The sequence below is a fragment of the Sciurus carolinensis genome, chromosome 6, assembly GCF_902686445.1.
Source record: "Sciurus carolinensis chromosome 6, mSciCar1.2, whole genome shotgun sequence".
NCBI lineage: Eukaryota > Metazoa > Chordata > Mammalia > Rodentia > Sciuridae > Sciurus > Sciurus carolinensis.
This window is the reverse complement of record NC_062218.1, coordinates 97,162,794-97,174,836: the sequence shown is the minus strand read 5'-3', so window position 1 is coordinate 97,174,836 and position 12,043 is coordinate 97,162,794. Positions and strand designations below refer to the sequence as shown.

General features: G+C 43.6%; 1 protein-coding gene across 1 annotated transcript in view; it reads right to left on the bottom strand.

Annotated features, from left to right (window-relative positions):
• The window catches only part of Ctnna1 (catenin alpha 1), a 173,474-nt gene extending 165,781 nt beyond the window's left edge, over positions 1–7,693 (bottom strand). Inside the window, exon 1 of the mRNA XM_047556839.1 lies at positions 7,566–7,693. The gene's annotated coding sequence lies outside the window, so the exon portion shown is untranslated. The remainder of the gene's footprint in view (positions 1–7,565) is intronic.
• Positions 7,694–12,043: the final 4,350 nt, after the last annotated feature.

Below are 12,043 nucleotides of genomic sequence, written 5' to 3'. Positions count from 1 at the left end.
AAGGCCCTGGGTTCAATCGCCAGCACCACCACCAAAAAAAAAAAAAAAAAAAATCCACTAAAATTATTCACTGGTTTTACTTGTAAGACAAACACTTAATATGGATAAAAACTTGTCCTGCTTGGGCACAGTGGCATACACCTGGAATCCCAGACTCAGAAGGCTGAAGGAGGAGGATCTCAAATTTGAGGTCAGCTTAGGCAACTTAGTGAGGCCCTAAGCAACTTAGCGAGACACTGTCTCAAAGATTAAAAAAGACTGGGATGAGGCTGTTTGTGTTGGGGAACAGGGAGTAAAAATAAAAGAACTGGGGCTATAGTTCAATGGAAGATCACCCTGCATTCAATCTCTAGTACCACAAGAAGAAGAAAGAACTTGTCCTATCCAGTGCTCCATAATAAAGAATAACATTTTATCATATCATAAGTAAATATCCTTTATAAACAACTTATTCATTATACAAAAGACAAAGTTCAAATTCCAGGGCTGCATCTCATAAGACTAAAAACTCCTAAGAGTATGTCATGATCATAATTCATTAAATAGAAATATAATCAATAACAAATGAGCACTAAAAAACACCCCACTCCATAAATCTACTGTTTACTATAATCTTCTAATAAATAATTTTAAAATGTATTTCCTTGCTTACCATGTGCTCACTATGTAGGAGGAAAAGTGGATGGAATAGTAATATAATATCTAACCTCAAGGTATCCACAGTTTAGCTAACAGGAGGAGCTATAGGAAAAAGTTCCATGACACTGAATTTGAAAATGTTCTCTTAGATATGACACCAAGAGTACAACCAACAGTAACAATAAAAAATGTACTTTATCAAAAATAAAAACAATTGGCTGGGGATGTAGCTCAGTGGTAGAGTGCTTGCTAGATGCATTAAGCCCTGGGTTTGATCCCCAGCACCACAAATAAATAAAAATTAAAAAAATTATATTAGCCAGATACAGTGGCACACGCCTGTAATCCCAGCAACTTGGGAGGATCATGAGTTCAAAATCAGCTTCAGCAACTTAGTAAGACCCTAGGCAACTTAGCAAGGCCCTATCTGGCTCAGTGGTTAAGCACCCCTGGATTCAATTCCTGGTACCAAAAAAAACAAAAAAATTAAATACTGGGGATATAACTCAGTTGGTAGAGTGCTTGCCTCCCAAGCACAAGGCCCTGGGTTCAATCCCCAGCACTGGAGAAAAAAAAAAAAAAAAAAAAAAAAAAAAACTATTGCCAAGAGTAGTGGCACAGCATGCCTATAATCCCAACTACTCCCAAGGCTGAGGAAGGAGGATCTCAAGTTCAAGGTCAGCTTCATCAACTTAGTATGATCCTATACCAATATTTAAAAATAAATAAATAAAAAGGGTTGGGGGTGTAACGGTGGTAGAATGACCCTGGATTCCATTCCCAGTATCACCACCACCAAAAAGAAAAGAAAATGAAAAAACTGGTGCAACAAAGGACACCATCAACAGAATTAAAAGGCAACACATCAGTTTGGGAGAAAGTATTTGATTTACAAATCATATATTTTTGATAATTCACTACTATTCAGAATACATTAAGAGCTGGGGATATAGCTCAGTGGGTAGAGAGTGCTTGCTTTGCAAGCATAAGGCCCTGGGTTCAATCCCCAGCACTGTAAAAAAAAAAAAAAAAAAAAAAAAAAAAAAGAATACATTAAGAACTCCTGGCATGCCCAAGGCCCTGAGTTCCTGGCACTTCAAAAGTTTTTTTAACTTAAAAATGGATGATTTAGCCAGGCGTGGTGGTACGCACCTGTAATCCAACTACTCATGAGACTGAGGCAGGAAGATCTCAAGTTCTAAACTGAGAACTAGGCATCAGAAATTTAGAGACCTTGTCTCAAAATAAAAAGGGCTGGGGATGTAACCCTGGGGTACAGTGCCTCGGGTTCAATCCCCACTACAAAAGGGAGGGGTCAGTTTAAACAGAAGTTTCTCCAACTGTATATACAAATGACTAATAATCACATGAAAAGATGCTCAACATTACTCACCATGAAGGAATTTACAAATAAAAACCACGAGACAACAGTTTTAATTCATCACAATGGCTATCATGAAAAAAAACAAAACAACAACATAAAGCAATAAGTGTTGGTGAAGATGTAGAAAAATTGGAATCCCCGGTACACAACAGCTATAGAAAATACTCTGCTGGTTCCTCAAAATGCTAAACACAGGCCTGGTAGAGTGGCCTACGCCTATAATCCTAGCAATTTGAAATTGCATGTTCAAGCCAGCAATTTAATAAGACCCTGACTCAAAACAAAAATAAAGGGCTGGAGATGTAGTTCAGAGATAGTATGACCCTTGGTTTAATCCCTAGTACTTGTTGGGGGAGGGAGATTAAACACAATTACCATATGATCTAGCAATTCCACTTCTGGATACATTCCTCAAAAAACGAAAAGCAGAAACTCAAAACAAGTATTTGTGTACCCACACATTCATAGCTGCATTATTCACAATAGTCAAAAGGTAGAAGTAATTCAAGTGTCCATCAAAAGATGAATGGATAATGGAATATTATTCAGTCTTTAAAAGGAAGGAAAGTATTAGGTGTGGTGGCACACACCTGTAATCCTAGCTACTCAGAAGGTTGAGGCAGGATGTTCAAGGAGACCCTAGGCAATTTAACCAGACCCTGTCTCAAGATGAAAAATTTTAAAGGGGAAGGGGGATGTAGTTCAGTGGTAAAGCACTTGCCTAGTATGGGCAAGGCCCTGAGTTCAATTCCCAGCACTGAGATTTTTTTTTTTTTTTAAATGGAGGAAAGGAAAGAATTTTGAAACTTGTTACAAAATGGATAAGCCTTGAAGACAATGTTAAAACCAGTCACCAAAAAAAAAAAATATATATACACACACACACACACACACACACATACACACACACACACCCCAGGGCTGGAGATGTAGCTCAAGGGTAGAGCACTTGCCTAGCATATGCAAGACCCAACATCTCAAAGAAAAAAAGAGCAGAAAGATAAAAAATAGAATGACAGTTGTCAGGGCCAGAGGGAATGGGAAGTTATTTTTAATGTGAATGTACTTAATGCTACTTGAAGCATACACTTAAAAAGAGTTTAAGTGATTAATTTTTACATATAATTTGCCATCAAAAAAAAAAAAAAAGATAGTGAGAATGTCATGTGTCAGGTGCAAATTTTAGGATTTCAGACAAAAATTCTTTTCAGTCACAGTGATCAAAGTTTCCATGCAAAAAGCATGTTAAGCAGGGTGCAGTGGCGCACACCTGTGATCCCAGCAACTAGGGAGGCTGAGGCAAGAGAATGGCAGTTCAAGGTCAGCCTCAGCAGCTTAGTGAGGCCCTGTCTCAAAATAAAAAGGGCTGGGAATGTAGGTCAGAGCTTAAGCACCCCTGGGTTCAATCCCTGGTACTAGGAAAAGAAAAAAAGCATGTTAAGTTGAGAGTGGTGGCAATGCCTGCAGTCCCACCTATTTGGAAGGCAGGAGGATCCCCTGAGCCTAAGAGTTAAAGGCGAGTCTGGGCAACATATTGAGACCCCAAAATATGGTCTCAAAAAAACAAAGAAAATAGGTTGTGGCAAAGGGCTGGGATGTAGCTCGGTGGTAAAGTACTCCCAGATTCAGTCCCCAGTATCGCCAAAAAAAGAGAGAGCCAGGAATGGTGGCGCTTGCCTCCTATTATCCTAGCTACTTGGGAAGCTGAGGCAGGAGGATGGAAAGTTTGGGCCTGGGGATATAGTTCAGTAGTAGAGTGCATACCTAGCATGCTTATTACCACCACTAGGGAAAGAGGGAAGAGGGCAAGTTCCCAGTCAAGACTTAGCAACTAAGTGAGATCCAGTCTCAAAGTAAAAAGTAAAAGAGGCTGGAGGTCTCGCTCAGAGGTAGAGCACCCCTGGCTTCAAACCCCAGTAGAGAAAAATAGACAGATGATAAAGAACAGAAAAGAAAGATAAGTAAAGTGGACACTGTATAGAGGATTTCATCAATGATTATATCTGGGTGAAAAACAGAACTGGAGATGGTTTTCAATTTACAGAAAACAGCAATTTGATATTCCAGGCCCTCCATAATCAGTTGCCTCACTTATCAATGTTCTCCCAGAAGTTAAACTCTAAAATAAAAGACTTGTTTTTGGTTTTGGTACTGGGGATTGAATGCAGGGGTGCTTTCACACTGAGCTGCATCCCCAGCCCTTTTTATTTTTTATTTTGAAACAGTCTCACTAAGTTGCTGAGGGTAGTCTCAAACTTGCCATCTTTCTGCCTCAATGTCCCAAATCACTGGATTATAGGTGGTGTGTGCCACTGCATCTGGTTCAACAAGAATCTAATCTGCCCTCCTTGCCAGGTACTACCCCAACAACTGAGGCTATCAGTTACTGGCCTTCAAGGAGCTTATGAGGCTCACTTTGTAACAGGAAAGGCAAATAGGGACATTAATAAGGTATGGCACCGTTAGAGCTTGCATTAAAATGTTAGCAATAGGAGCTCAGTGGTAGAGCACTTGCCTAGTATGTGTGAGGCACTAGGATTGATTTTCAGCACCACATTAAAATAAACATTCATCAACATCTTAAAATATTTTTTTTTTTTTTTTTTTTTTTTACATTTTAACTAAAAAAATAAATGTTAGCAGGCCATATAGCACATCTCGTAGACTGCCAGCCTCTCATGCTGGAGGCCTGGGTTCGAGTCCCCAGCACTCTGGGTTTCTGGAAATAACAAACAAACAAAAAATAGATGTTAGCAATAGGCATGCAACCAAAAATGAAAAACTAAAACCTAATACTAAGAGTTCAATAGGGGGTGGAGGCGGGGAGGGGACAAAACATGCAAAAATCACTGAGGAAACAATGTTACAAAGAAACCTAGTCATCCAAGCCATACTTAAGTCCTGCCTCATTTCTCCAAAATACAGCTCCCTTTATCCCTACCTCCTTTACTCCATGCCATCTAAGTTCCTAGCTCAACTCCCTGATTACACATGCATACAAATACAAGTCTTCTCTAAGCATCAACAAAAGTTAAAATAGTTATTAGATCGCAAAACTCCCTACAATGGCTTCTTACAGATTGAGAATAAAATCTGTTTATGGGCCAGGGGTGGTGGCATATGCCTGTAATTTCAAGGACTTGGGAGGCTGAGGCAGGAGGATTCCAAGTTCAAGGCCAGCCTCAGCAACTTAGCAAGGCCTTAAACAACTTAGTGAGACCCTGTTTTAGAATAAAAAAATAAAAAGAACTGGGATGTAGCTCAGTGGTTAAGCACCCCTGGGTTCAATTCCTGGAAACAAAAAATAAAATAAAATCCACATATGGCCCTCTTTGGCCTGGTCTCTCTTCCCTGGCCATCTCATGTGAAGTCCTCTGTCCACCCCAAGAGTACTCAAGCTACACAGGTAAGCCTCAGGCCTCCAAACACATTGAGACTCTTCTGTCTCAGGCCCTTTACACCTGCAGAGGATTCTATTTCTGTCCAAATCTTCACCAACACACACACACACACACACACCATCACCACCCCCAAAAAGCAGGGCTGCAGTGTCTCACACTAATGATACTTTCTCAAAACAATCCCAAGACCCTGACTCTCCACATCTGGTTTATGCCTCCTGAAGAAAACAGTCTCATTTAAGACATATTGAGTTTGAGAAGCATGTGGTACATCCAAAGAGTTCCCTGGTACACAAGTGACTATATGGGTCTGTATTCAAAATAGACAGCTGAATGTTAGCACTTAAGATTAATGAGACTACACAGAGCAGTGATTCTCAACTAGGGGGAAAAGGGCACCCCTGACCTCTAAGTCACTGTGTAGAAGATGTTAACTGATGAAAGTGAAGGTGATGCCACATCAATGATGTGGAAGACCAAAAGTATACTGGATAGAACTTACATGTGGGAGGGAGGAAAGTATAGTCAAAAGTAAAGGAAAACCTGGAGAGATCATAATCCCCCACACTCATGCCCCTTTTATGCTTCTCATGACTTTCTACCTTCATATAACAAAACTTAAGTTCTGTCCAATTCAAATGCCATCACCTCCCAAAATCTGTCTTTCCAGACAAAATAAACTCATCAGCCCTCCCTCCGGCCTCCACAAGTTTCTTCCATTGTTTAGTATTACATAAAATTAGATCCACACATTGTAGTTTCTTATCAGTATTTTTACCGCATTAGAGCAGCCTGCTACATCTGGGAGTATGCCTCTTCCACTATGCTGTGAGCCCTTTATGGACAAAGACCATGTCTTAAACACCTATGAGCTCCCCAAAAAGAGGGGAAAAAAATAACTTTAAAAAATTTAAGAAGGGTAAACAATTGAGCAGAGACAATGGACGACTGCTCCACTCTTCACAAATCCTGTTTCTTAAAAACGCCTGTACGATCTTTAAAAATCACTGCTAAATACAAAGTATCCTTTCATCAAAACGTCATCATTTCCTTCATCATAAATATGAAATGGCTTTAATTTAGTGGGAGACTTAACGTATCTTACTCTCTTTTCTAAGTTATTGTAAATTCTGTACAAAACACACATCGAATGTTACAAAGACTCAGGAGGACGTAACAGAGCGCTAATCCGCGATTGGAGACAACCGCCGCCTGCGTTATTGGGAAGTCACTGCTGCGGAGCCAAGGTTAAACAGTCAGTCAACATCTTTTCTGACCAGTTCTCTCCTTACCCTCCCTCTTTCTCTCCTTCCTTTCCTCCCTCCCTCCCTCCCTATCTCTCTCCCTGTGTGTGTCTCTCCCCCCACCCCTCTCTCTCTCCTTTAAAAGTCAAAAATAAATTCTCTAATGCCACTTCTAAAAACTAGGACTGAGTGAAATACGTCCAATTAAGTAGAACAAGGCGACTGAGTACTTTCAAAGTACAGATTGATACGTAAACGCCAAAGTCCTTACGGGTGTGGCGCACCTTACCATCAAGACTGTCAGAGAAAGGGAAAACTACGACTTTCAAATTCGCCGAGGCCGGAATTCGGGTCCCGCCAATGTCGCGTCCAGCACACCGGGAAGTTTCTGTGGCCAGGAGGGGGAGGGGAGCAGCAGCCACAAAACCAGACAACGATCACTTCCCTGGAAAACTCAATGCTGGAACACACCCGCACAGGGACACCGCGCGGACGCGACACCAGAGGAAAGGCGGCTGGGGGCGCACCACAAGGGCCCGCGCACGCGCCAAGGCCCGGGAACAAAGTTTAGAAAACAGGAGAAACTTTTCCAAGAGGAAGCGCCGCGGCGGCGCCGGGCCAACGGCGTCTCTTCTCCAGCCGCCACGGCCGCCCAACTTCCCGACCACCGGAAAGCAGGGGCCCGGCCCGCACAGAGCCCAAGACCCGGGCCCCGGGGGGAAGCGGCCGCCCGCAGGACGCCTGACCGTGCCAGCCGGGAGCCCAATCCCGGACAGCGTCGCCGAAGAATGCGCCCCGCCAGGCCACCACAAGGCCCGGCTTCGGGCGGCCCGGCCTGAAGAGCCCCTCGCCCGGCTGGGAACTCAGGTCCGTGCAAAAGGAGGTGCGAAGAGTTACCTGCGGCGAGCGGGACGAAAGCAGGACTCCAGAAGCGCGAAGCCGACGGCCGCCGCTTTGTCTACCTCCTGTCCGGCTGCGAGGAGGAAATGGGCCGCCGGGCGCCCCCGCCCCCCGCCCGCGGCCCCCGCCCCGCGGCCCCCGCCCCGCGGCCCGGGCCCCGCCCGCCCCTCCCGGCACCTCCCTCCGGCACGCTCTTCCCGGCGCCTCCCCCTGCTGCCCCGCCCGCTTTTCCTGGCCTTTCGCGGCCCAAGCTTTGGGAAGAGGACGTACTGCACGCCCGGACCCCCGAAGGACCTTTGCCTTTTCTCCCAGTCCCCAGAATTACTCATCTCGGGCCCTTAGTGGGCGCTCAGACCGAGAGTGACCCCCGAGAGGGAGGAGGAGCGGTGACTCCTGGAACAGCTCGTTAGCGGGGGAGGGCTGGGGAAGGGCAGGTGAGTCAATCTGTACGCACAGGTGAATCTCCGGGCGCAGCCTTGGTAGACCCCGCCCCGCTAGGCCCCGCCCACGCCCATCGGTGGATGAGGGGCGAGGTGTAGTCGTGTGCAAACTGCTCTGGGGAGTGTCACAGGTGTCCCCGAGTACTAGGCTCCCAGAAAAGTGCTCTAAGCCCACTCCCTGGCTTTACAAAAGTGGGGTGGGGAGCAAGTAAAAGACCCTCAGCGTGGAGTGGAATGAAACTAGAATTCCACTCTCCGGTAGTGAGGTTGAGCCGGCACCGTAACACAGGCCTGTAACCCAGGAACTTGGAAGGCTGAGGCCGGAGAATCATAAATTCAAGTCCAACCTGGGCAAATTAACGAAACCCTGTCACAAAATAAAAAATTAAACTAGTCTGGGGAATTAGTTCAGTTGTAGAGAGCCTCTGGGTTCAATCGTAAGTACCACAAAAGAAAAAAAGGGGGGCGGAGGGAGAAGCAACCGAAAAAACACCACCTAACCTGTCCCTGATACCTAAAGCCCTTCTGATCCAAGACAGGAGTCGCACCGGAGCTGCATACCCTCCTGGGATTGTCTCCTTCTCCCACACACATAAACGTATTTAAGGAACCTAACTTCTATCCCTGTTCTGATTACTTAAGGAATTTTATTGACACCCTTCCTTATCATCTTGGTGAATACTTCAAAACAAAACAAAACGAAAGAACAAACAAAATATCTTAGGGACTCACTATCGACCTGGTATGAAAAAGTCCTGGACTGGGGAGATAGCTCAGTCGGTAGAGTGCTTGCCTTGCGCAAGGCCCTGGGTTCGGTCCCCAGCACCACAAAAAAAAAAGAAAAAGTCCTAATGATGTTTCTCTTGGATCAAGGATTGATACATAAGACCAATTTTAGTATTGGCTTTTATGTCGAATGCATGATAACAATATCCACAGCTGTCTTTGTGCTGAGGACTAAGCAGGGTTCTAGTGTTTATCCTCTATTCAAATCTCCCTCTGCCCAGAGGACACCTGTGAGTTAAAATGCCCACTGTGATGCCTCCCACTAAGGATTGAATCCAGGGCCGCTTTAGCACTGAGCTAAATCCCAGCCCTTTTTATTTTTTATTATGAAACAGGATCTAACTGTATTACTGAGTCTGACCTCAAACTTGCTATTCTCCTGCTTCAGCCTCCTGAGTCACTGCGGTTACTGGTGTGCACCACCACAACCCACTGCCCATTGTAATTCAAGCCTATGGGTTTGTGCTAGTTTAAAGATGCTGAACCTGGCACAGTGACCCACACCAGTAATCCTAGTGGCTCAGGAGGCTGAGGCAGAAGGATCACAAATTCAAAAGCCAGCCTCAGCAACTTAGGGAAAACCTGTCTCAAAATAAAATATAGAAAGGACTGGGATGTAGCTCAGTGGTTAAGAGCCACTGGGTGAATCCCTGGTACTAAAAAAAAAAAAAAAAAAAAAAAAGATTGACCAGGCTGGGTGACACACTCCTGTAAACCCAGCCACTGAGGTGAAAGACTAAGGCAGGAAGTTCACATGTTCGAAGCAACTTTGTGAGATCTTGTCTCAAATGAAATTTAAAAAGGAAAGGGGGATGTAACTCATTGGTAGAGTGCCCCTGGCTTCAATCCCCAGAAGAGCAAGAGAGAGAAAAATGCTAAAAATGGCAATAGGACCATGAAATAAGGAGTAAATACGTTTTCTTTTGAAAGAAAAATAAACTTTGATAAGGACATTATTGTCCAGTTCTACCCCCATTTTGTTGCTGGTTTAGGGTCTTTGCTCATGTAGTTTCCTCTGCCTAGAGTGCTTATGCCTCCCCTATATTCCACCTGACTAGAATATAGAAATCAATGAATATTTTGAAGTAATAAGAGATAGAGTTAAAGAATTATGCTTCATAACTTTGTGTATCCATTGCTTCACACAGGACTAACTACTTAATTTTCAAGGCCTCTTGTTCAAATTTTTCAACAATTTCAAGACAACAACAGCAGAGCATTAAACCAAGCATGGGGTCCTAAAGATGAAAGTACAGGGTTTGTTTTGAGAAAAGGAGGATCACGTGACAGAATGATAAGAGATTCAGTGCTGTTTAATCTGAGGAGAGTCAGTTCCCTACTGAGAAACTCTAAAATCTTACTAGGGAAATCTTGAGCATTATATCCCAGATAGTTGCTATGTGCTGAGGAAGCAAATAAAAACTGAATAAAACTGGCTTGATCCTGTTTTCAGGCCACTTAAAATGAAATGCTAAGATGGGCATGGTTACTCAGGAAGCTGAGGAAAGATTTCACATAGGCCAACCAGGGCAACCTAGCATGATCATGTCTCAATATTTAAAAAGTGGGGAAGAGAGCAGCTAGGATATAGCTCAGTGGTAGAGCACTTGTCTAACATGTGAAATGCCTTGGGTTTGATCTGTAGTGCTGCTAAAAAAAAAAAAAGTAATGGCAACAGATAAGAAAAACAGATAAACCATAAAAAGAAGAACATGCCTGTAATCCCAGCAGCTCTGTAGTCTAAGGCAGGAGGATCACAAGTTCAAAGCCAGCCTCAGCAACTTAGTGAGGCCCTAAGCAACTCAGCAAGACAAAATACAAAAAAGGACTGGGGATGTGGTTCAGTGGTTCAACCTTCAGACCCAAAAAGAAAAAAGAAGATTAAAAAAAAGAAAGAAAAGAAAAAGAGCAAATATGAGGGTAGGGGAGAGATATAAGTAGGGTAAGGGTAAAAAATAAACCAAGTCTGGGGTTCAGTAACCTGAGGAAATAACTTGTACGCTGTGACACACTCCAGGCAAGCCTTAGCTCTCAGCTCTCCAGCAAAGTTGCTTTTATCAAAGCAACTGTGGTTGGCCTCCATGTTGCCAACCACAATGATCAACCTCTTTCCTTATTCTTATATAATCAGCAGCAATTGGTCACTATCCTCCTCAAAAATACTTTCTTCATGGGGCCTTCAGGGCACCAGGCTCTTGGGATTTCTCTCTATCCTCATTGGCTATGCTTCTTAGTCTCTTTTGATGATGCCTTCTAAACTATAAATGTTAGCGCAATGATTCTCAACGTGTAGTCAGGGGATCCCTGAAACCTTTTCAGGGAGTTGTGGGAAGCCATCCTTATTTAGTAGAATCAGAGTAGGTTGAGCCATGGGACAAAGAGGCCTGGCTTCTAGGAACTGCTAGGAGGCATGTGGTACTGCATGGGAGTGGTTCCCTGTCTCCTGGAATTTTCCCCCCAAGAGAATGGCTTTCCTAACTCCAACCTATCCTGAGTTGGAGGAGAAGCTCCTCCCTGTCCTGGCCCCCTTTACCCCATTACCCCTTTACCCCTGTATGTTATAAATAAAAGAGAGTTGGGCGAGTTGTTGTAAGAGGCCAGAGCTGGTATGGCCAGACTTGTCATGCCCCCTCTCATATAAAAAGAGTATTGGTTCTTGTGTATTTGAGTAGATAAGTTTTTGGGATAATAGATAGAAAAGCCACCAACATCCTCCTCCAGCGGTTAGCCCTTTTCTCCTCCACACAGGACATGGCAGAGAGGACTCTCACAGGGAGTAATGAAGTAAAAGTTATTTTCATAACAATACTAAAATATCATTTACCTTTTCCACTCCCATTCTCTCATGAGTGTAGAATGGAGTGTTCCGCAGGCTACATAATGTATGATAAGGCATCACAGGGAATGTGGAAGCAGATATGAGATATTAAGTGAGACATTAAAGAGATTTGCAAAATGCAAAACAATAACACCTGAATTTTCTTTTGTTTTGGAAAACATTATTATTTCTCTCTCTTTCTTTCTTTCTTTTTTTTTTTTTTTGGTACCAGGGATTAATCCCAGGGATGCTTAACCACTGAGCCATATTCCTGGCTTTTTATTTTTTTATTTTGAGACAGGACCTCACAAAGCTACCAGGACTGGCTTTGAACTTGCCATCCTCCCGCCTCAGCCTTCTGAGTCACTGGAGTTGCAGGCATGGACTGTAGCACCCAGCTCCATTTTAATTTTTATACAATAAATATTATT